The sequence below is a fragment of the Peromyscus maniculatus genome, chromosome 7, assembly GCF_049852395.1.
Source record: "Peromyscus maniculatus bairdii isolate BWxNUB_F1_BW_parent chromosome 7, HU_Pman_BW_mat_3.1, whole genome shotgun sequence".
Taxonomy (NCBI): domain Eukaryota; kingdom Metazoa; phylum Chordata; class Mammalia; order Rodentia; family Cricetidae; genus Peromyscus; species Peromyscus maniculatus.
This window is the reverse complement of record NC_134858.1, coordinates 38,019,123-38,042,965: the sequence shown is the minus strand read 5'-3', so window position 1 is coordinate 38,042,965 and position 23,843 is coordinate 38,019,123.

Genomic DNA, 23,843 nt, shown 5'->3' with positions numbered 1-23,843 from the left:
GCACGCACGCACGCACGCACGCATGCTTGTAAACCTCTAAAGAGCAACTATATTTGCTTTATAAAGGAGCAATTTTTACATATTTTTGTATTTATCCAAAAGAAATTTAATGAAGTATGATCCTAATGAGCAATGGAGTGGAAGAAGTCTCTAGAAGCAAAGAGACTACTAATTAAAAGTTGGATGATCAAACTAAAAAGAAAAAAACCAAGGTAGTGACAAAGGAAAAGCCAGGTCATAGAAAGAGATCAATGCATTTCCTGAGAAAGGCAAAACTATACATCACAGGTATGGACAGCAGAATCTGTGGACAGTACCTGGGGGATAATGAGTAATTGAGGCTCCCAACATAAAATGTTATGGATGTGATGTAGAATAACCTCTAGAAGAAAGTCTCTTATATATCACTGGTATTGGCAGAGGAGGGGCTTCCCTCCAGGAAACAGTCTAGTTAGAACATGCCTATTGGTCCCTGATATAGACAGGCCTCCACCTGTGGTCACATCTCATTACTGTGGTTCTAGAATGAGTTATGTGAATGACAAGTCTTAGTTGGAAGAGGTCCTGTCCCCACCTGCAATTTCAGCCTGCCCGCTGTCCTCACTGAACCTTGAGCCACTGTTTTTTCTGAACAGGTCACTGTCTAAACATCACAGACACCAAGGCCAAACCCCAAGTTCAAGAATGACAGAACAGAATATAAGTTTTTGGAGATGAAACCAACAGGAAAGCAAAGCCATGAGGGTAGGATTGAATGAGGCTTATGGCTGGGTTCAGAAGACAGAGGCAAGGGAGATTAGGCCGGGGATGGTGAGACACAATGGGCCTGCTAAGGGTGATGAAGAAGCAGAAAGTGGCAAGTTTGATTTACAATCATTCTGAGCTACAGTTTCAAAGCACCTTGAAACCTAAGAGCACTGCCTGCTTTGAATAGATGTCTCTTGTCCAAATTTAACTATTATTAATTCAGAAATAAGGCCATATGTTTAATTTTCTGTCCCTCCAATGGCCCCAGTTATTTTCACCAAGAATTCCAAATCCACTCTGGAGGGTGTACTAGGCTTTCTTTCCCTTCCTCTCCAGTGGCATTTGTGGCCCTGTTAAGCCAGCAACTCTGTACCAAGTTACTTTATTTCTTCAAAGTCCTTCTTGCATTATCTGCAAAATGAGCTCCCAGTTCATGCCTACTTGAACAAACTGTTGACCTGTAAATCTCATGGAGGTGTCTCATCTATACACTATAATAACCATTGTGTCCCCCAAGTGGGAAAATACAAAGCTCTCTCAACACAATGTGTAAATCTAGTAAAAACCAGCAACCGTCTGTGTGCAAGTCAAAAATCATGAAACACAGGTGGAAAAGGAGCAGGTGAACACATCACACGTGTGTACACACACACACACATACACACACACACACATACACATACACACACACACACACACACACACACACACACACACACACACACACGTCTGATACACAGGGGTCAGGGAGAGTAATGAAAGACTAAAGGAGAAGGATGCTCAGGTTTGCCATGGAGTGAAACAGTGAGATATTCTACGTCAGTTTGCATTTTCACCAAGGCAGATTTGAATTTACTCCCACAAACACATGACCTTTAAATCACATGACCTTTCATCCCAGAATGGAAGTCTACATTATCCTCAAGTGTGTGATACAGTTGAGGAAAGTCTGCAGCTCAGTTAGATTGGGTTTGAGAAAAGCAAGAAAGGAGGGAAAATTATTTCTCCCAATCTTCCCACAATTCTCTAGACACATTTGTCCATACCGTCTGTCTGCCTTTTCACTGCCACACTTCACCATCTACCCATCCACCCACCCACCCATCCACCCACCCACCCATCCACCCATCCATCCACCCACCCATCCACCCACCCATCCATCCATCCATCCATCCATCCATCCATCCATCCATCCTGCAGGAACAGTCTTCTGTCTTCACATCTTCCCTGTGCTTTCCTGACCCACTGGTCTCCATCTACAGATGGCTCCTGACTGACGGTTGTTTGACTTGTTTTCGTTTGGTTTTATTTTTGTTTTTGTTTTTGTTTTTTACTTCTTGATGCTTTGAGGGATCTTAAATACTCTTCTGGCTGCCTTGGGCACATAGATAGATAGATAGATAGATAGATAGATAGATAGATAGATAGATAGATAGATAGATAGATAGATAGATAAAAACTCATTTTTTTTAGAAAGGTAGTTATAAGGAACAATGAAATTGTTCATTATCTCCACCACACTTTAAAATGTTCGCTTAACATATATCAGAATCTGGAAATCAACAGGAACGATTTCTCACTCCCATACATGATTGAAGACTCATGGGGCTGCACCAGGCATGAGCACCACCATACAGCTGGAACGGACTTGCCATTCGGGCTCTAGACTTCTCTGCATCTGCACGGCCTGGCTGGCTTCTTGTTTGGAGCAAAGCATGAAGCAACAAAAGCTGCCTCAAGCAGCCGTTTGGTGGAGATATTTCTGTTGGGGGAGAATGTGCTGAGCCCCAATTGCGAAGAATAGCTCCAAGCACCTTGGAAGGAAGACTGGTTTCTAAAGAAATTCCCATGCAGGGAATGTGCCTCCTTCTTACTGGCCCATCTGTCACCATGAGTCTCCAGGAATGCAGCAGAGATGGTTCAATGCATGGAAACATTCTGGCGGTATTAAATATGCCAGAGACATCTCATATTTCCACTAACAACTCCCAGACACACCAACAGAAAACGCTCATTCCCAAAGGGGTGCCTTTCAGCAAATGAGTGATGGACTGAACTGAAAGAACCCTCTAAGGAAAAAGAGTTGCAAAAGAGAATGAGAACATGCCAAAAAAGAAAGAAAGGAAGGAAGAAAGAAAGGAGGGAGGGAGGGAGGGACGGAGGGAGGCAGGGAGGGAGGGAGGCAGGGAGGCAGGGAGGCAGGGAGGAAAGGAGAGAAATTCACAATCAATCCTGGAAGACAGGATTGACGTTTTGATCCTACGCTGACTTTTAAGGCCTAAACCTTGCAAACTTCAACTTCCAACACATGTCACTTTTCTCAACTTTGTTTTCTTTCTTTCTTTTTTGTTTTGTTTTGTTTTTTGAGACAGGGTTTCTCTGTGTAGCTTTGAAGCCTTTCCTAGAACTCACTCTGTAGCCCAGGCTGGCCTCGAACTCACAGAGATCTGCCTGCCTCTGCCGCCCCAGTGCTGGGATCAAAGGCGTGTGCCACCACTGCCCAGCCCAACTTTGTTTTCTAAGCTAGATAGCAAGGATAAGAGGTCCGCAAAGTAGACAGAAGTCGATCTATACGGGCTAGCAGTGTGGCTATGTCTGTGACCATCTATAGGAAGGATTCTGAGGCTCTTAAGTGTTCCTTTCCATGTCTTTTGCAGACTTCTCTGAGCTCAGAGTTTAATGACATCACACCTGTCAGCCCTAAAGGAACTGTGTATTTCAAGGAAGCTCTTTCTCGTTTTTGGGGGTTTTTTTTTGTTTGTTTGGTTGGTTGGTTTTTTTTTTTTTTTTTTTCTGTCAACTTGAAAAAGTCATTGAGTAACATCTTGGAAGCTACTTATCACATGTCTAGAATGAGAAGGACCAAGTCCTGGGGACACAGGAGACGGAGCATCTCCTTACTCACAGCAGAATTCCCTGGAAAACATTAGTGTGTATCGCTTGGAACCCTGGTGAGCTTTAAGTGTGTCTTTGACAAACACATAGCCAGAAAACAGGCACCCTGAAAACTACTTGGGTAATTCCTCTTCTTCCCATTTTTCTGAAACTATTCCTACCCCTACTGCCTTCAATTGTCAAAAATCCCCATGTGACTGGTCAGGTTTTATCTTGCTTGGCCTAATGCTGATGTTGGCTCATGATGCTCATTCCTTCACAAACACAGCCCTCCAACAGAGAAGTGCTCAGTAGACACAATGAGGGATAGAGAATAGCCACAGCATGATTTCTTTTTAAAGTGGTATGTGTTCGCACTAGTTGATTCTCAAAAATAAAGTAGCGAATGGTATGGTGAGGATGTGTAGCCATACTGCATTCCACTTTACAAGTGGTTACAAATGGGCCTTTTATTTTGATAGTATAATTGCTATTCAATCCAGCAACTGTTATATTGACTTTATGGCATGTTTCCCCCATGAGTTTCATCACTTCACATATTAGATGTCTCTTCGCCCTCCATCTTTATCCTTACCCACGCCTGGCTCACTAATGGCCATCAAGGAATGGTTAGAACCTATCAGGGGAGGTGGCCTTATAATAACTGGGCTTTGCATGTACTACCTCATAAGCTGAGCATACAGTGTTCATTCCCCAACTCGAGCCTTGTTTATTTGTTTGGTTTGCATCATTTGTTTGAGACCAGGTCTCACTCTGTAGTTTTGGATAGCCTGGGGCCTACTGTGTTAACCCCGTCTGGAATCAATCCTCCAGCCTCAGTCTCCCAAGTACTGGGCTTCCGGGTATGAGCCACCATGGCTGGCTCAGTTCCAAGGTTCTAGACAGCTTCTGCAGACTACCTGCACTTCTTAAGCCTTCCTGTACTTCCTGGCAAAGCTTCCTAACTCCTCCTCCCCCACTGTATGAGGGTCAAGGAGTTTAATGTCTGCATCCCAGTACCTTTCTATCGGCAGCATTGAGATACGGTTTTTGTGTGGATAATCAATACGCCACGTGGCCATACCTTCACTGCCCTCTCAGTAGAAGGGCCCCCCATCTATCAAGCTCATGTGTGCATTCAATAAGCCAATTTTTCATTATTATGGTCTCATTTTCTAAAGAAATCGAGGTTCTGATCATTAACGCTGCCACTGAATTTAGCTTAAATAAATGTCTGTAAGGTTGTTTTTTTTCCCTTCCTACCCTAATAATAGAGATGGTGGCTAAATTATATCATTTAAATTTTCTTCAGAGTTTCCAACATTCTTTGTTCTGAAAATAAATAAATGGTCTTGGGCCACTGATTATTCCAGATCTTAGAGACCTTGGCAGATTATCCTCCAGTCCACACAGTCCTCCTGTAACTGTTCTTTCATAGAATTCAGACAGAATTCCTCTTCTTTGTGGACTAATAATTATATTCCTTCCCATTTTTGAGAGGAGGCTGCAAAAACCCCCAGTGTCTCAAATCAGTCCCAACAATGAATGCCATTTGCATTACAAACTATCTATACCTATCTTATTGACAGATTAAAAAAAAAAAAAAAAACCTGACCTCAAGCAGGCAGTGACATATTAAGCTAGGTTAGTTCAGAAGGAAGAATTCAACCTTGGTCTTTCCATGCCTCAGTACAGAGGTCTCTTCTGCAAACTCTCTATCCACTCTGGTGTTAGGAACAGGCTACCTCCAGCACACACAAGTTCCCAAGAGCATGGCTGCCCCTTTGGTACCTGGTAAATTCCTCATCATCAGAAGTCCTTCCAAATGAGGTGGACAAAGATGTCAAAGATGATGACTTCAGGGGAAATTGTTGGAGTGAGTTTTGTTTGTTTATTTGTTTTGTTTTTTATGTGTACTTTCTTGAGACTTCTACCTCTTGGGAGATATATTACCCTTTTCTCAAGAGCTCTTTAGGCTTGGCATATTTACAAAGGCCCAATTTATACTCAAAGAATGAAACACCAAACAGCATGTCACTAAGGGAGAGGGTGTTAGACACTAAGGGCCAAGCCTAAAATCTTCTATTTATAATTACCAGGCCCCTTCCCTGATGACTCATCTGATGGACCAACCTCAGCACCTCCACCCAAACGCCTTGCATGAGTCTGTGTTCTGAACAGCTCTGTGAAGGCGTCACTCTCTGCACTCAGCCTCGAGGTCTCTTGCTCTGATCACACAGCAGAAACCTGGCAGACTCCACAACAGTTAGAACTTAGATTTCCTCTAATCTAACCCAGGGAACCTCAAATCATTCGATCTCTTCCTGAACCTGTCTATCATCTGCCCAGTATGGCCTAGAAGTACCTCAGACTCTTTGCTCATCTATGATAGAAACTACTTCAAAAGGAACCGGGAAGGCCAGAAAGACAGACATTCCAGCTCCCCCTTCTTCCCCTGCATGGCTCACAACAGTCTTCCCTGGGCTCTCAGAGCATCTTTTGGACACCTTTATTAATATAAAGGGTTACATTCACCTCTGCCTGGGATCATACCTCATTCCTCATGCTTTTGATTCTCCCTGTGGTACCCTGGCTATGGACAGTGGCATTCCCTGTGCCTGAGGTTTGACGGAATAGGCTGAGAGCACCCTTGTTGACAATGGTACTGTGCAAGGTGCACTGAGCAGCACCTAACCTCTGACTCCTCAGAGCTTCACCAGGTTCCCAGCCTTGAACCCATTACACAGTAAAACCTTCCCAGATTTGCACTAGGACTCGGGCTATTCCAGAGTGAAAGAAACCTTGGAGTTCCAATAACCAAATGCACTATGGGGATTGTTTATTCCTGATTCCAGGACACTAACTAGAAAGGCTACCTGGGAGCCACTGGGGGAAATCTGATTGTCGGTCAGAAAGACCAGATAAAGAGCACTGATGGGTGTAATAATACTTGATGGCAGAAGAAAATGTGTTTTTAAGTTTTTAATCAAATATTTAAGGGTCAAAATTGTATGATTTTAGGTACTTGCCTTAAAATGCTTCAATAAAAAACCAAATTAATATATCGCAATACTACTACTAATGAAGTCTAAATGAAGGATATGTGAGCAGTCAGTATGCTGTTCTCTTTATTTTTATACCTGCATGAACTTGTTCTTGGGAATTTTGGCAGGAATGTGAATCCATCTTTGTAACATGACAGCATTCTGACCTTGCTTACAGAGTGCTACCTTCATCTATGAGCCAATATCCATGAACACTGTCCTTTTCACATGTCCTTTCCAGAAAAGACTTGCTTCTCTGGCTATTTCTTTTGCAAGTAGAGAGTTTAGATATACATGAAACTGAATGTATTTTTAGTGAATACTACAGAAAACGACTCATATGATCCTATCACAATAGCGTCCCCTAAGAACACATCTATCTGTGCTGGAGAGTTCAAATGACTGCTTTTTGTCCAGTTAGACACTTAGAAAGTTCTGAAAGAGGAGGAAGGAGAGAGGAAGAAAGAAAGGGAGGGGAGAAAGAAAGACAAGAAATTTATGTCAACTACACTGAAAGAATTTTGTGGACTTTCTTCCTCTGATTTAAGAAACATTTTGGATATTAACCACAAACCAGGCACCACTCTATGCCCCATCCAACACTGAGCTCAAATTCAGATTTTCTTAGCTCTGAAAATCTTCAGTACAATGTCGTGCCAACCTGAAGGCATGGGTGGCTTCTAAAAAGCGTCCCTCAAATATCCCAAGTCAGTGTGAAAATGAGAGACTAGGAGAGAAATCAAAATTGCTCCAATCAGAAGAAACAGCAAAACGTGTAAGTTGATGTGGAACTGAATAGAACAAAATCACAAGTCCTGAGATGAAGTTACCTCAGAGACGGTAGGAAGAGAGTCTGCCACATGTAACGCAAAAGTAATTTCCTTCCAAAGTCCACATCTTTTCAAGCCCAAATAACCATTTATCCCCGGGATGTGCACAGTTCTGTTTTATTCCTACATGCTGGAAAATTATCTTCCTCTGAACGGTCCCTCCTCCTTTTTCCACTACACCCCTTATGAAGGAGTCTTTTCACCTGCTTGCTTTCTATGGCGGTGAAAAAATACAACCAACAAAAAATACCTTGGCCGGGGAAGGGCTTATTTGGTTTGTAGATCCTGGTCACGGTCCATCGTGAAGGGAAATCGGGGCAGGAATCTAAGACAGGAAGTGGAAAATGAAGCCGAAGCCATGGAGAAACGTTTCTTACTACTTACTGTCCTGGCTTGCTCAGTTTGCCTTCTTAAACAACCCAAGACCATCTGACCATGGTGACACTGCCATAGTGGGTAGGGCCCAGTTATTAATAATTTAAAAAAAAAAAAGTCCCACGGACTTACCTGCAAATGCCATTATTTAATGGAGGCATTTTCTCAGTTGAGGTTCCCTCTTCCCAAATGACTCAAGCTTGTGTCAAATCAACAAAAACAACCAGAACACCTGGAGACAGTCTTGATATGTCACTAAAGATGGAATGACTGATGTTCAGAGCCTCTTCCTAGAGCTGCTGAGCTCCAAGATGGACCATCAGTCAGGATAAAAAAAAAAAAAAAAAAAAAAAAAAAAAAAAAAAAAAAAAAAAAACAAACTACCCACAGTTGGAATGACACAGGAAGATGGAGCTGAGGCCCCAGTTATGGGTGGCCCTCAACCCAGTGAGGTGGTCTTCCACTAAGGCTTCCAAGCACCTGACAGTCACAGGCATAAACTGGCCTGCCCCACAATTACCACTGTTCATTTAGCCCAGGGTAAATAAATGTCACTGGTACGATGCTTGAGGAGACATGAGTTATTTTACTTTAGCTTTGATGGAGTTAACAGGGCACCTGCATGTCTATCAGAATGGGGCTGAGGGCAGCCGACAGAGGACCTGTATGTGTATCAGGGTACAACTGAGGACAGCTGTGTAGCAGAAAGGGTGAGAAAGGTCTGTAGCAATGTCCTACCCTTCTGAGACATCATCATGCTTCAGGAATGCTGACCCTGGGCACAGGTCACGTGAGCTTAGAAGTCTGGGTGTTCATACAGATACATGTACATTTGTATTACTGCTGCACAGTCTACAATAGCCAAAGTAGGGGACTAGCCTAGATGCTCATCAGCAGATGAATAGATGGGGCACGTGTGGCCCAATTAGTCAGTGTTCAGAGACTCAGGGCCGGAGGAGTTCTCAGCCCGATGCAGAACATCTGTATCACACCCCTCCACCCAAGGCTCAGGCATCATGGTGGAAGAGGGGGCAGAAAGACTGTAATAGGCAGAGGCGGTACATGTCTGCAACAAAATAGATCTTCTGGACATGAGAGGGCTTTTGCACACAGGAACTCGAAGTAGCTGTGACTACCTACATGTACAAGACTTACGCACAAAATTAAGTCACACAAAATGCCAGCATGGAGGAGGGGAGGTGGACATGAAGTCCCACCCCTTGATGAGAAGCTATGGGCACATGATTGTTTCTGGGGAGCGAGAGTCAGTTTTCTTTAATAGTGTGACACCTGGTATAGCAGCCACACTCCAAGGCACTCCTCACACCCAGAAGTGGTGGGTGGTTTTAGGGGGGCATGGGGGGAGTCTGGTAGGAGATTGGGAGGATTTTGAATATGATCAAAATATACTGTATAGAATTCTCAGAGAATAAAAACATTATTCAAAGAGGGAGGGGGAAAAGAAAGAACCCTGTGTGTTCCACTTAGCTCTAATTCACTCCTTGAGTGTCTTTAACTTAAATGGGCAAATCGGGACTATCATACTTCCTCTCCAGCTCCCTGCTGGAGGAGAGTAACAGGTAGCCTGGTGAAACACGTCCTCTGTCTGAGGTGCCTGGAACTGTGGCAGCCACCTGGAGCCCAAAGCCCCAGAGGTGAATCTTCTGTTTGTCATGCCTTAATCCTGGGACCTTAGCCGGCAGCAGGCTGCCTAACAAGTCAGCATTTCTGAGAATATAGATTGCAAATACCAACACCTCCTTCGTCGCATTGTTAGGAAAATGAGATAAAATCATGTTGATTTTTTTTAAAAGCTTAAAATGCCACTCAAACGTGATCTATTTCCCCTTCCAGCAAATGCAAGCCCTACCCAGGCAGGGATAACCACCCACTCCCTTCCTTGCATTTGTCTCTTGTCATATTTTTAAGCCTTTTTCACAGGAAAAATGGAGTGGACATTCCAATAATTATCTAGTGAAATCAGATCATGAAAAAGCTTGGCTATATGTCCTAGACATAGAAGTTTGTGTCAATGTACCTCGATTTAATATCTCACTTGTCACTCATGGCAAATGCACTTTCGGAGACTGACACTCCAATGCTCTGTGGTTGAAAAAAAAAAATCTCATAACGAAGATGAGAATGTGACTTCACTAGTCACCTCCCTGCCCCTAGAAGTTTCCATCATTTCATTAAAAAAAAGAAAAGCCTACCCCATGCTGCTCACAGGGTGACTGGTTCCTGAACAGTCACGACGCTATTTTCAAACACATTCCTTCCCTGCTTTCCTGTCCCCATGGGGCCCTGCTCTAATCCTGGCCTTCTGCAACCCCAGGCCTTGGCTTCCATCTTACAGAGCAGATTTTCAAACAAAGTCCCCTTGCTGAGCTCACAGCTCTGCCCTCCAGAGCTGCAGGCCTGCCTGTCAGCGGGTAGTGGGGGCCTCCAATGCTGAATTTACTTCTCACAACCTGGACACCTCGCTCTGTCCCCACCCCCACCCCACCCCCCAGGGCCCCACTCCTCCCCGCTCCCCCACTTCATTCCAGAGTGCTGAAGCCATGACAGAAATAAATTAGCTAGAGGTTCAGGTCACACCTTGGAGAGCAGTGAGCATTCTCTGGGAAATCAATAGAGAAGATGGCATTCTCCAACTGCTGAAGCAGAAGGGACCATACGTTGAGGGCTAGATACAAACCAAACAAAGGAGCCTGTGAAATGTCTTCCTGGGAGGAAAGTGCAGACCCCCACTCATTCCGGCACCTGCACTCTGGACAGCCACCCTCACACCTGGCCTTGTCCCCCAGGAAGCTGACATGATGCCATGTGAACATTGTTGAAAATGAACATTAAATTCAGTTCATCAGGGCTGGTATTGGAATCCCCAGGAAATCACGTGGAGAAACTAAGTGTAGGGAAAAACCATCTTCTGCTGCTGCTAATAGTGAAAGTCAGGAAAGCATTACCCAGAGTGTTTAGGGAAGTGAAATTTCTAAAGCCACCAAGGGTGGTGCACCCAAATGCACAGGCTTATACCCCACCAGCAAAAAGCAAAAAGACACCTGTATAAAAAGGCCATGAAAGACCAGCAAAATGGCCAGTGGGTAATGGGAGGTGCCACCAAGCCAAATGACCTGAGTTCAATACCCAGGAATCATATGGTGGAAGAAGAGAACTGAGCCCCCCAAATTCTCATCTCACCTCCACACCTCCATCCACACACAGGCACATACATCATATGCAAACACAATCATCACCACCACCAACAGCATCAAAATTTAAAAATGAATAAACAAAACGGCCATGTAAAATCTACCCTGGAGTCAGTTGAACAGGTGAGATAAATACACCTGAATGGATACCCCAAATGGAGCAGTGAGTGGATGCACATGGCCTCCCCTTCTTGCCTCTAGATGACTAGACTCATTCCCAAGTGTCTCTTTAACTCTGTCACTTTTCCTACCAGAAATCTTTCCCGAGGGCAGATCCTGATGAAAACTGGCAGGACTACCAAAGGCTGTGTCTCAAAACAAGGTGCACAGCAGGGTTGCTAACACTGCACACCCAGTCGGCTGCCAGAGCCACAAGTTCAAGTCCTGCCCTGTGCTTTTTGTGCAATCACAGGGCTGGAATGAAACGACACCTCTAAGTTCCTTGGATGCGGAAATTCTGGAATCTCTTTTGCTGTGTGTCAAGAGCTAGCTCCACATATTTCCCAAGCTTACACTCATTGACTGGTTTTAAATAAACTTCCACTTTTTGATTTTTATCTTTGGATTTATTTCTCTCGTGTGTTGTGCCTGCATGTATGTCTGCACACCACCTGCATTCCAGGTGCCTAAGGAGGTCAGACAAGGGCATCAGATCATCAGAAGAGGGCACCAGATCCCCTGGAACTGGAGTTGCAGATAGCTGTGGGTGCTAAAACTTGAACCCGAGTCCTCTGTTGGAATAACACGTGCTCTTAACTGCTGAACTACCTCTCCGACACCTCACTAGCTGATTTTATTCTCTTCCATTCCAGTGTGATCCTCACACATTTGCAGCGGGAAGCCCTTGTAAATTTAATACAGTCTTCTTTCTGAGACGGGGTCTCACTGTGTAGGTTAACCTGGCCTCAGAGTCACCTGCCTTGTTCTCCTGGGTGCTGGGATTCAAGGTGTGTATCATCATGCTGGGAAGTAGTCTGGTTTATTTTTAATTTTTTAAATGTTTTAAAATTAAAATGTAACTATATCATTTCTCTTTCCTTTTCTTCTCTCCATCTCTCCAGTTCTGCCTGGATGCCCTCCACTTTTCTCCCTCTCAAATTCACAGGTTTTTTTTCCTCTGATATAATCATATTTTATAATCTCAATTTGTAAGGTTTTTCATTGTAATTAATGATACACAACATAAAAATTCACCTGATTAATCTTCTTTAAGTGTACTGTTAGAGGCATTAAGATTATCCACACAAGCCGAGTGGTGGCACACGCCTTTAATCCCAGAATTCAGGAGGCAGAGGCAGGAGAATCTCTCTGAGTTCGAAGCTAGCCTGGTCTACAGAGTGAGTTCCAGGACAGCCAGGACTACACAGAGAAACCCTGTCTTGAAAAAAAAAAAAAACAGAGAGAAAGGAAGGAAGGAGGGAGGGAAGAAGGAGAGAGAAAGAGAGAGAGAGAGAGAGGGAGAGAGAGAGAGAGAGAGAGAGAGAGAGAGAGAGAGAGAGAGAGAGAGAGAGAACAGAAAGGAACATCCACACTATACTGTCGGCCTGCCATCTGTTGTCACCAACATCCTTGTCCAGGATGTGTTCATATTCCCGAAGCAAACCTCTATCTATTAATCACACCTCTCAGGTACCCTTGACCCTGGCACCAGAGTTTTACTTTCCTTATGAGTTTGATTGCTCTCCACACTTCATATGAGTGGAATCCTGAGCATTTGTCCTTTTATGACTGGTTACTTTACTTTCCATAACCTCAGTGTTGATCCATGCTATAGAGTATGTCAGGATTTCCTTCATTTTTAAGACTGGGTAATATTCGATTGTATGGATACATCACATTTTCCTTATCCATTCATTCATGGGAACTTGAGTTGCTTCTACTTTTGAGCAATTGTAACAATGCTGCTTGGAACACAGATACAAAAATATCTCAAGACCCTGATTTCCATTCCTTCAATCTGAATCATATGGTGATTCTTCCTCTTAGTTTCTGAGGACCTGCCACATTGTTTCCAGAGTGGCTTTCTGATACAAGGTGTCCTGGAGACTTAGGAGATGGCTCTGTGGGGAAAACACTCACTGTGAAGCATGGAGATCTGAGCTTGGATCCTATCTCTGACTCAAAAAGCCATGCATGGCAGTGCTTGTCTGTAATCCCAGCTCTGGAGGGTAGGGGTAGAGATGGGAGGATCCCAGGGACCCACAAGCCAGCCAGCCCAGGCATTTGATGAGCTCCAAGTTCAGGGAAAGATGCTGCCTCCAAAACTAAGATGGTGTCTAAGTTTTGAAGAAGGTACCCTGTGTCTCTAACCTCTAACCTCCAAGAGCATATGAACAGGTATGTGGATCTACACCTGCACAGAGATGCACTAGTTTAAAAAAGTCAGAGTACCCTAGGACAGGTCAGCTATCCAAGGGCCCCTCTGCTTCAGTGACCATACATACACTTCTCTTAGGACAGGGCTCCTCCCCGAACGCTTCTGTTTTAGTTAGGTTAACTAGTGCTGTGATGAGATACCATGACCAAAAGCAAGTTGGGGAGGAAAGGTTTTATTCTACTTATACTTTTTTTTCTTTTTTCTGAGACAGGGTTTCTCCATGTAGCCTTGGCTGTCCTGGAACTCATTCTGTAGACCAGGCTGGCCTCGAACTCATAAAGATCCCCCGGCCTCTGCCTCTAGAGTTCTGGGGTTACGGGCATGTGCCACCACTCCCTGGCTTACTTATACTTCCATATCATAGTTCATCATCAAAAGCAGTCAGGACAAGGACTCAAAAAGGACAGGAACACAGAGGCAAGAGCTGATGAAGAGGCCATGAAGGAGTGTTGCTTACTGGCTTACTCCACATTGCTTGCTCAGCCTGTTTTCTTATAGAACCCAGGACCACCAGCCAAAGGACGGCCCCACCCACAATGGGCTGGGCCCTCCTCCATTAATCACTAATTAAGAAAATCCTTTATAGGCTTCCTGTCTACAACTCTAAAGGAGGCATTTTCTCAATTAAGGCTCCCTCCTCTCAGAAGACTATAGCTGTGGCAAGTCGACATAAAACTGGGCAACAAACTTTCCATGGACAGACAAACTTTTAAAGGTCTTAGTAAAGCTTCTTGAAAGCCGCCCCTACTCTGTCCTTCCTGTCGTCCCCCCATTGGCCCTCCTTTTCTGCACAGACATGTGTATGAAGGCTGCGGAAAGCCTCTGAAAGGGAACTCTGAATTAAAGGGTAAAGAAGTTAAGAGCTGGAAGTAGACATCTGGAACTTCTACCTCCAGCCACGGTCAGGGAAGTCTGTTCAGACCTGTCTCGTCTACATTTATGCAGCTCCTCTGAGTACTTCTATGTTCCACTGGCTCACCTGGAAGTTTCCTGATCCTAGCAGAGTGCCTGTTTCCTGACATTGGTCATCCTTCCAGCTCTCAGTGCAGAAAATACTCCAATGGGAATAACTTGGCTTTGGAGTGGACCCTGGACCTTTCTCTAAGGGGATCTTTCTATGCTCACTACAGACCAGGAGTTCTGGAGTGCAGGTGTGTCACTGACCTCAAGAGCCCAGGCAACACTGGCCAGGGTGCCCAAGAGAAGAAACACAGTCTTGACAGTGCCGCACGCTGCTCATTTTTTCAGTCTCCACGAACCTATCTACAAACCTATCATAAGTGTGGACCAGCCATCCTTACCTTCACATCCAAGAAGCCTGGCCAGTAGCATCGGAATCTTAGCAAAGACGACTAGATGTGACTCTGCTTGTCTCAGACACATCTGCCCAGACAACCTCCCCCAATCCTTTCCCTGAAGCGATCACTCAAGAGTTGTTTAGTGTTTGTTCAAAGCTATACATTTACTACAGACACTTCTTAATTTCCTCATTTGCTGCTGAGGACAGACAGATGCCAAGAACCAGAGCTTGGCCAGAACACCACACTGCATGCGTTTTGGGATTCAAGATGAGAAAGTTCGAATCCAGCTCCCCAACCTCCTAGTAGAACCATGAATGAAGTATAAGCTGTTTCTTTGGCCTTGATTTTCTCTCTGCAAAGGAACTGACGTGCTCCAAAGCCCCCAGCCCTGCTGTGTGTCTGACACTTCGGGACACAGGACTTCTCCACGACCTGCAGCCTAAGTTCCCACTCAGTTTCTGTCTGACCTGAGGCACGAAGTCATTCAACCTTGCATCCTTTGACAGATGTCCACACTGGCCCAACCTAGTTGGGTGTCATGGTTTTCTTTTCTCAAGCCCTACTGGATACACCTGTCTTTTTCACTCGATGATGTTGAAGAAAGGAGAAAAGGAGAGATGAGAGAGTTACCTGTAACGTCCCGAAGTACTTCTCAGGTTTAAAATGGTGTGACAGCAGGGATTCAGTCTAAGAAAGTATTACATGAAATGGGGAAACTGAGTCCACAGTGCAGAAACAGGCATGGATTATGCTACTGTCCAGCAGGTAAGACTTGGACATGAAGTATCTAAACTTACATTGACTTAGACACTCTTTGGTGCAAGCCACCTATTTCCTATAAAATATGTCACACCTGCCTTCCCACAAGTCCAGTGGGTGGAGATGTGGGTTGGATTCAGCAGCACTCAGGATGCTTGGAAGAAGCAAACCAAGAAAGTCAATGATATACAGTTTTCAGAATGTAATGTCAGATTCAGACGTCTCTCCCCATTTACTCTTATCACAACCTAAATTTTACCCAGATATGAAATCCTTCTCTGCTCCATTCCACAGCCTTTGATTACCTCTGTAGCTCCCAGGGTCTAGGTGCTATTCCTCAAAACATCATTTGTGAAAGGAGAAATGAACTGAAGGGAGTGGCGGGAAGTAATGGAAAAAGAGTCGGAAGAAAGTTCCAAAATAGGGACCACCTGTCAGTATGAATAGAAAGGTCCCTGACCCCAAACCAGTGCCGCCAGTCATGCAAAGCTTTGCAAGAAGCAGCATCTCAGAATCCAGGCTGCAGGGGCACACACAGACATAGCACACACTCACATACACCCTTCACACATGCACACATTCACACCTTCACATACAAGCACACACATGGATACACTCGTGTACACACATTAACACACACACACACACACACACACACACACACACACACTCACTCACTCACTCACCTTCAGGGGAAAACTGTTTTCTCACCCAAGGAGAGATCTGTGCCTTCAATTAAACCACTGCACATTGGAGGAAAATGACAAAAGAAAGCAACCTGAATAACCTTAGCATTCTCCTCAGAGACTGGTCTGCACCGAATAAAGCCCATCTACACACCAACACGAGCCTTGGCTTATGGAAACAGAAAGGCAGGTGCAGCAAACAGTCCTAGGACGAAATCCAAGACCCGAGACCAGAAGTGGATTCAGACGCAAACCCTTGGCTGATCTGGTCCTCTCTGGACCAAGCACAAGTCCCAGCCAGGGTGGGTGTGGCCTCTCCTTCCTGATCTCCCCTGTGGTCTTTGGCCTCAATGTTCACTGCTGCCCCTTAAAAGAGGATGGATATAAATAAGAAAGCAAGGTCAGCCCACAGGCCAAGGGTTCTTTTTCACCATGCTCCATCCCTCTCAACCCTCCCAGGGCCCAGCGCAGAGGGGAAGGAGTAGTTAGAACTCCTGTATTTGACCCTGTGAAAAAGTGGACTTCATCTCTATGCCCTGAATAACTAACTGGCTGCTCTGAACTGCATATTGATAGTCTATGATGCTCTGCATGCCAGCAGATCTTCAATCCAGCACAGATCAATAATCCTTCCCTGACCCTTTTGTTTTGAAAAGAAAATAAATCCCCTTTGCTCTTAAGATTCGTACATAAAGCAAAACAGCTCGGAATTCAGTTCACTGTAAGGCCTCGGAATTTTCTAAGCCCCACCCTCAGATGCTTTTAAAGGGACTGTCTTTGTGCTCTTGCTTATTCTGGTGAGGGTGACTTCTTCACCACCTGATGTTACAGAACAATGCTTTAAAGTTGGACCCACTTTCTCAAAAAAGAAAAATTTAAAGTTATAAACTTCAGTAAATCAGTGAGTTCACAGCACGTACATTTCTTTCTTGTCTTGCTTCTAGTCACCATGAGGATCTTGAGTTAGATTGGTCATTTAAAAACTTGTCTCTGCCTTCTACATGCTATTTCCCTCCAAAACTACACTTCATCCCTACACAGATTCTTAAAAAGCTACAGTCCTTGTTTAGACGTGGAGTTGAATATTTTGGAAAAAAATTAAAAGATTGCACATTAAATATGAAAAGAACTCTCTCTCTGTGTCTCTCTGTGTCTCTCTGTGTCTCTCTGTGTCTCTCTCTCCCTCTCCCTCTCCCTCTCCCTCTCCCTCTCTCTCTCCCTCTTTCTCTATGGGGCTCACAATGCAGTCTCAAAACCTACCAAAAGTTCCAGAAACAATGGCAAAGATAAACTCCCTTTCACCTTTGGCAGAACAGAATCAGTAACTTCACCAAACCTGCCCACACCCAGAATTAATACCACACAGCCACATCCACATTTGCTTATTATGGCTACATCAGTTTGCCACAGTATTTGTTTGGAAAACATATGACTTGTGGTAGAGAAGAAAGAAAAAGAATGAAAACAAAAACCTTCCTGTAAAAAAGAGGTTCTTTCAAATGCAAATTAATCCAAAGACTTTTTTTCCCCCTGCATTTGGAAAATCACACTAACATAAGAAAACCATAGTTTGTGTGTGAAAAAATATTGGTGCATGTACACCCACCAATTGAAAGGACAATTAAATTGCTGTCAGTTCCCTGAACCATTAAGGTGACTCTTGACTCCAGAAGCCTTGGAAAGACTTGATTAGCTTCTACTGACCTAAGAAGTCTTCAGTTCCCAGGTAGCCAACACTCTTCTTCTCCACTGAGATGCTGGTGTGGACATCGGAAGGCATTGTATTATTGAACTGATCAGAAAATAACATTGTTTTTGATCTTCTAATGAAAAGAGAGAAAGAGGAAGGAGAGAAGAAAGAAAGAAAGAAGGAAGGAAGGAAGGAAGGAAGGAAGGAAGGAAGGAAGGAAGGAAGGAAGGAAAAAAGGAAAGAAAGAAAGAAGGAAGGAAGGAAGGAAGGAAGGAAAGAAAGAAAGAAAGAAAGAAAGAAAGAAAGAAAGAAAGAAAGAAAGAAAGAAAGAAAGAAAGAAAGAAAGCAAGCCAGGCAAGCACAATGTAACGGAGCATTCTTCCTGGTAGGGAAAAAAAGTAAAGGCTGGACCAGGTTCAAACATAGCTGACAGACTCTGGGAGAATTTACACTGAGCATGCTTGCCTGCGCAGCTTGCATGAGACACTCTTAATGAATATTACTTCCTTCCCACTGGCTAGCCCTGGAAGTCCACACCCACCCTCTTTGAGAAGTCAGGAATTTAGCGTCCGCCAAAGCCCAGAAAACAGGCTTCCACGGAGACAAGGCCTCCCCATCCATAAACTTTCAGGTTATGACCTATGGGTCAGCCTGACAAACAGAACCCAGGGTGAGTTTTCCCTGCCCTTGATTACATTCCCGGCTTTGTGCCTGCCTGTCCGAAATGGCAGCTACCCTAGAGAGAAGAAAAACAGACGGCTTTTTCTCTAAAGAAAATGCTCTCCCAAATGCCAGCATAAAGGCTTTCCTCCAGCCAGCTTTGGAAGGCAGGTCAGAAGGAAGGTTTTCTTGTGACGAATTCACTGTGATTATTTTTAACTTCTGGCTAAGATGAACTAAAAGTCCGATCATTTCTGATAGTTTACTCACCATCTCTCTCAAAAATGCTATGTACCTATGAGCAATCTAAAAATACGCTCCAAATCCATTTTAGCCAAATGCATCAACATGTTGCATCTGTGGACGTTCAGCGCACACAGCATGGTAGGGTTTTGCTGCTGCTGCTGCTGCTGCTGCTGCTGCTGCTGCTGCTGCTGCTTTCCGTACAGCGTTTTCCTTTTCCCTAAGACTGAAATTCTACAAGTTTAAGAAGAAGCCACTTTTCCGGGGGCAGGGGGAGACAGAGGAAAGAAGAGAAGTAGGGAAGGCAGCCTCCGACAGCATACACAACATAAAATGCAAGGACATTTTCTATTTGAAGGGATAGTATTACAGTCTATTTAATTATCTATCAGATGTTTTCAGATCCCCATTTCTAAATGACCAAGTTAAAATATTATTAAATATTCACTTAAAGTGCTTACTCCCCTACAAACACACACACATACACACACACACACACACACACACACACACACACACACACACACACATTTTTGTTTGAAAAGCAATGATGTCAGAGTTTAAAAGGAAAAAGAAACTAAGCTTGCAAAAAAAAAAATCACTACACTCCCTGGCTTCTGATACAAAGCCTGCCTGGCCAGCATTGATCCATGACTTACAAAAGATATCTCTCCAAATCCTAACAAGAAAACCAGTGTCAGGTGCTCCAACAGCCTGCAGCACCTGACACAGCCACACCGTGCTTCTGGAATGTTCTGTTGTCTAAGCTCTTGTTACATAAACATCTCCTTGTCTGCTGTTGAACAAATTCAGCTGCTTGCACATGCTTCCCTTTCTGTAATCCAGAGTGTTTGGGAGTGTTCAGGCACCAGGCTGGTTCTGTTTGTTTTCATGCTTTGACTAAGAGAAGAATAAGGCCGAGTCGTCCTCCACACACACACACCCCACACACACCCCCGCTGCAGGGAGTTTATATGTACTGTGAAGAGAGCAAATGGTGTTCCCAGCCATTAGATAAAGCCCAAGAGAAATGGAGTTTGGAATAGCTGAACCATCCTCGAGGCAAGACATCTTAGGGTCAGACAGGTCCCTCGGCACAGGCGCAGCACGGAGCACAGGGACCCTCGGCCGATGGTGGTATCCTGGCCGGGAATCTCTTTACGTCCCCTCACTAGGGTCCATGTATGTTTATTTGTCTCCTTCCATAAGCATGATACTGACCTCTGGACCCAGGGTGCTGTTCTCAGCAACAGAGAGACCTGAGTGAGGCTGGTCATGATTCCTTCAGTCAAAACAACAAAGGTGTGTTGGGAAATAAGTCAGAAGGAAAGCGTGTGGCATGGCTGTGCTAAGCCCTGGAAGAGAAGATGAAGCCTCTGTATTTAAAATGGTAAATAGTGGGATGTCACGGGTGGCTTTTGTAAAGATTCAATGCATCCGGAGCTGTCCTTTGCCAAGATTCAAATGTCAGTCAAGCACAGTTGCTTCCCTTATCTGTGGAGATATATCTCAAGGATCCCAGAAATCACAGGTAACACCAAACCATATGGCTACAGCGCTCCTTCCCTTACAGACGTCTCTCATGAAGTACCATTTGCACATTAAATGCAGTAAGAGCTGACAATAACTACTAATAAGTAGAGCAGTCCTTAACAGAATAGCAACTAAGCCGCTCGTGGTGGCATAGGCCTTTAATCCCAGCTGCTCAGAAGCTGAAGCAAAAGGATCATGAATTTGAGAACAACTCCAAGAGTGAGGAGGTCCAAGGCCAGCCTGTGCAGTTTAGTGATACTCTCTTCTAAAATTTCAAAATCTAAAATAAAGTAGGTCTGGGAATATAGTTCATCGATAGAGCAGAGGATTAGCGTACCTATGCCTGATGTTTATCCTCAGTCCAAAAGGGGAGGGGTGATGTTAAGTAAAATAAAGATTATTTGAACACTAGCACCAAGATATCTGGTAACCTAGGTGTTTGCTGAGTAACTACCAAGAGGGTAGTGCATACAAAATGGATACGCTGAAAAGGGAAGATTCGTGTTCCAGGCAGAACAGAGTGGGATGGAGTGCAGTTTCAAGACACTGCATAAAATAGTATGCAATTCAAAATCTGTAAATTATCCATATATGGACTTTCATTTAACATTTTTAGACCCCAGTTGATGCTCTCTGAAATCAAAGTTCAGTTGAGAGAGGACCACTGAGTAGTAATTTGTGGGCTATGTTGGGTATAAGCACCGAGAGAACAAGGCATTTGTAGTAGCAGAGATGGGGGGTGAGGCAGGGATGGGGGCACAGCAAGGGGCCTGGTCTTGAGATAGTATGGCAGGGATGGGAAGAAGCTAGCCTGAGGCATTGTTGAGGCAGAAGGACAAGTTGTGACAACTAACTAGATATGCAAATGAGCATGAATCCAAATGAGCATGATGATGCTTGAGCAGAAATCAGGAAATCTAGGGAAAGAAAATTGTATCTGTTGAAGAGTAAGCTTGGGTACTTACACCACACATAATCCCAAACAGTTCCACTGAGCCTCCCACTGCAGGTATTCACCAGGTACCATGAACATCACTCTGTACTCTACAGAGGTTCCTTCAGGACTAAGGCCATCAGCATATCAACTAAGGGATTCGCTTTGCCAGCTCATCCTTCTTCCCCACTTCCTCCCCCTGCCTCCTCTCTCATCAGCCACCTTACCAAGGACCCCTGGAGACTTTCCACATCCAGTGTCCAGTGACTATACATGGTGGGATTCACAGAAGCCACCCACCTTGCCTTCCCCTGAGGCTGTTCTGAAGGTTTCCATCAACTGTGCAGCAGCAGCCTCCTAGCTCCACCATGGCTCTGCCCAGTCCTCCTCTTTTACTCCTTCTCAAGTATTCCCCCCAAAATAATTCCTCCTAAAATTTTCTGCATGTTTATCGCTACCAGACTCTGTTTACAGGGAATTTAACCCCAAATCGTTGGTGCTTCTGACCCTTCCAAAAGCAAACTCTGACAAAGGTTTTGGGACAGATGACCCCAAAACCAGAGGCGAATTGGGATTTCCTCGGCAGTGGTGAGTGACGATGGGAAGCCAGTCACATGCTCGATGTCTTGATATGATCACTATATGTCAACCAGTGGTGAGTAGAGCAGGATCCTGAGAAAATCAAATGTGCTGGCTTGTATCTTCAAATATGTTGGCTGTGATGCTGGATATGAGACTGTTGGGGACTGGCAGTGTATTAGGGAATGAAAATAAAAGATGATAGGATATTAATCACCAATTGAAGGTCAAATACAAAAACTGGTAGGACTCTAGCTGCTTTGGAAGGGATTGTTTCTCCTGGTGCTGAAAGATTTGAAAGCAGAACTTCAAGCCAATATTGAACTAAAGAAGCAGCAGAATTGTGGAACATGAAGACTTTCAAGTTTTCTATACTGAGGTCAGGACTCTACTTGTGAAAAAATGAAACCCTGAGACCTGGGGATGGGAACATCTGAACATCTTGAATACCTAGAATTCCCAGTCACTCTTGGACCCCCTAGGCCTGCAGGGATGGCCTACTTCTCCTTGTTATGAGCTGGGTGTCTCATCTAATTTTTAAGACAACCCAGAAGGCCTTGGCTTTGCAAGAAATTATCGTGTGCCTCTTGCATGACCCACAGAATTATGGAAATGGTTTAAAGCACATAGTTTTTATCAATGGTTGAGAAAAGATGATGCACAGCCAGCAAGGGATTGGTTGAAAGGAACTGAGAGTCAGAAGTCAGAAGGCTGCAACCCCAACAGAAGGTCCAAATCAGTTGACTTGTCTCTGCTCCAGAACCCATTGAGTCAAGGATAGGATGTGCTCCCAAATGGACAATTTATAGAATGGAGTAAATAATTATGAAAATAAGAGCTCCAATCCTTTCAGAAATGGAAAAATGAGAGAATGAAATCATTAGACATAACATTTGAAGGACTTCTAGACATACCAAAGCTGAAGTTTTGGGGGTTCCATTGTTCATGAAGGAGAAGGGATTTAAGGACCAGGTAATACATCACCGGTCCCAATGACATTTGCCTACCATCATAGCCACTGACCACATCTGTGCTCACATATACAGTGGAAACAGATTTTCCTTGTGAGTTAGCAAGACCTGCACTGGTTCCTGGGGCTGTGAAATTAGAGCAATCTAGAGAGGGATCCAGAGGAATTCTTTAATTCGTATCTTATGGCCAAGATTGTAAATCAAAACAATACTCTATTCCTGGGGGAAATGGCAGAGATATCTCACAGTAAAGATCAAAGGAATGCAGGGGTGATAAACTCTGTCATATCTCATTTAATTCACCCTTCTGGCTGCTACAAAAAACCAGATGGGCTATGATGGATGACAGTGACATATGGGGAATTTCACCAATCTCAACTACAGCATCTTTGCTGGATTTGATGTCTTTCCTAGGTACCCAGCCTTAAGCACGCAGTACAAAGATAGCCAACGATCTGGACAATGTGTCCCTTTCTATCCCTGTCAGAGAGTAGGACCAGAAGCAGTTTCTATCCATATGGAGGCGAAGGAATGTACACAAGTACACATTTGGCACCAGACTGTCCCTGTGTGTGATAATACTATCTAAAGGAAACCGAATGCTTTCCTTCCACAGAACAATGTGTTATTTCACTATACCCATCAGGCCTCATCCGCCTGCCTAGATGAGCCAGTGGCAAGCACCCTGGAAGCCAGATGAGCCATGAATGGATTTTTCAGAAGTACAGTTGAGGCACCAGTTTGGAGAGGCTCCCCTGAAACATGGGGTGCTCCAGAACACAGCACAAAGTTTGATTCAATGGTTACTTTATGCTTCCCTGCCCCAGTAGGTGAGGCATATAGGTCTGGGAACCATGTGGTCTGTCTTATCTGTGCATGCAAGGACTTGTTTGAGAGTTTGTCCTCCTTACCCCTAAAAAATGCCCCACATGCTTAGACATCCTCAGTCTCAGACTGGAGTGCACCAGACTCCATTATGATTTAGAAGAGCTAAAGTTTAGGCCAGTGTTTCTCAACCTTTCTAATGT